Source organism: Salvelinus sp. IW2-2015, unplaced genomic scaffold (genome assembly GCF_002910315.2).
Source record: "Salvelinus sp. IW2-2015 unplaced genomic scaffold, ASM291031v2 Un_scaffold803, whole genome shotgun sequence".
Lineage (NCBI taxonomy): Eukaryota > Metazoa > Chordata > Actinopteri > Salmoniformes > Salmonidae > Salvelinus > Salvelinus sp. IW2-2015.
The window spans coordinates 1,060,079-1,061,148 of NW_019942617.1; the positions used below are offsets into that span (position 1 = coordinate 1,060,079).

At 43.9% G+C, this 1,070-nt stretch overlaps 1 pseudogene; it reads right to left on the bottom strand.

The window, feature by feature from the left end:
• Window positions 1–1,070, bottom strand: part of LOC112068949 (ATPase family AAA domain-containing protein 2-like) — a 16,988-nt pseudogene that overhangs the window by 11,103 nt on the left and 4,815 nt on the right.

The window sequence follows — 1,070 nt, forward strand, 5'->3', positions numbered from 1 at the left end:
CTGCCATGGGGTCACCGTCAGCTAGACTTACTGTCTGGTTTAATCCTCAATGGGGTCACGTCATCCTCCTTCAGCAGATTCATGGGAAGACATCTATTCACCGATCTGTTCCTGCTCTTCCTCCTCCTCCTCTGGAACTTCTCATCGTCAGAGGAGGAGGAGGAAGAGGAGGAGGACGAGGAGGTGGAGTCACTACTYTGGATGGCATGTCTTCTTCTACATGGTAAAGAAAGGAGTATGGCAGAGCCAGAGGTCAGTAACGTCACTGACTAATACAGACAACGTAATGCACACAAATCATCACCATGCAGCTCAATGACCAAGAAACCAGCCATTACAGAAACCCTGACGTCACCACACATCTAACACACACTGGTAATAACTTACCTGTCAGACACACTCCTGTGGAGGCCAGAAATCAGAAGCACAAGGAAGTAGAACTTAGGAATGAACTGTGATTTGTTGTAATAGTTAGGAAAGAATGTTAAACTAAACTTGATAAGTCAGACATGGAAGGTAGTAGGTACTAGGTTCTTTAGCCTACAGACCTGTTGCCTCTCCTTATGTTGTAAGGGCTTCTCGGACCAGTAGAGCTGAACCTATACCTCCGCCTGGATGGGGACAAGTGTCTTGAAGTCTTGAAGAAGATGGTCTTTGTCTTGGGCTCTGTGGGAAATAAAAGGTCAACCATYAGAAATMAGTCYAAGGACAAGTTATGGGAATAATAKSTACTACTACTAAAGCTTGACAGTAAAATGTAGAGTCCATGCACCGGTGCTGATGGCTAGTATACAAACTTCAGTGAAATAAAAGATGCAAATAGTTTCAACAGGAAATATCTAACCCTCCCGTGGTGCCTGGTAGCGAACGGCAGCTTTCCTCTGCCTGAAGTCATAACGTTTCTGGTTGTCCTCTTCATCATGGTCATCATCATCGTCCTCTTATTAATGCTACAGGTTTCATAGCTTTATAATAGATTTTGTTAAATGTCACCATGATGTCCCCCAATAATGTTATTTTCCCTTTTTATTTTAGGACCTTGTAATCTACGCTGGGGCAAGAGGAAAAGG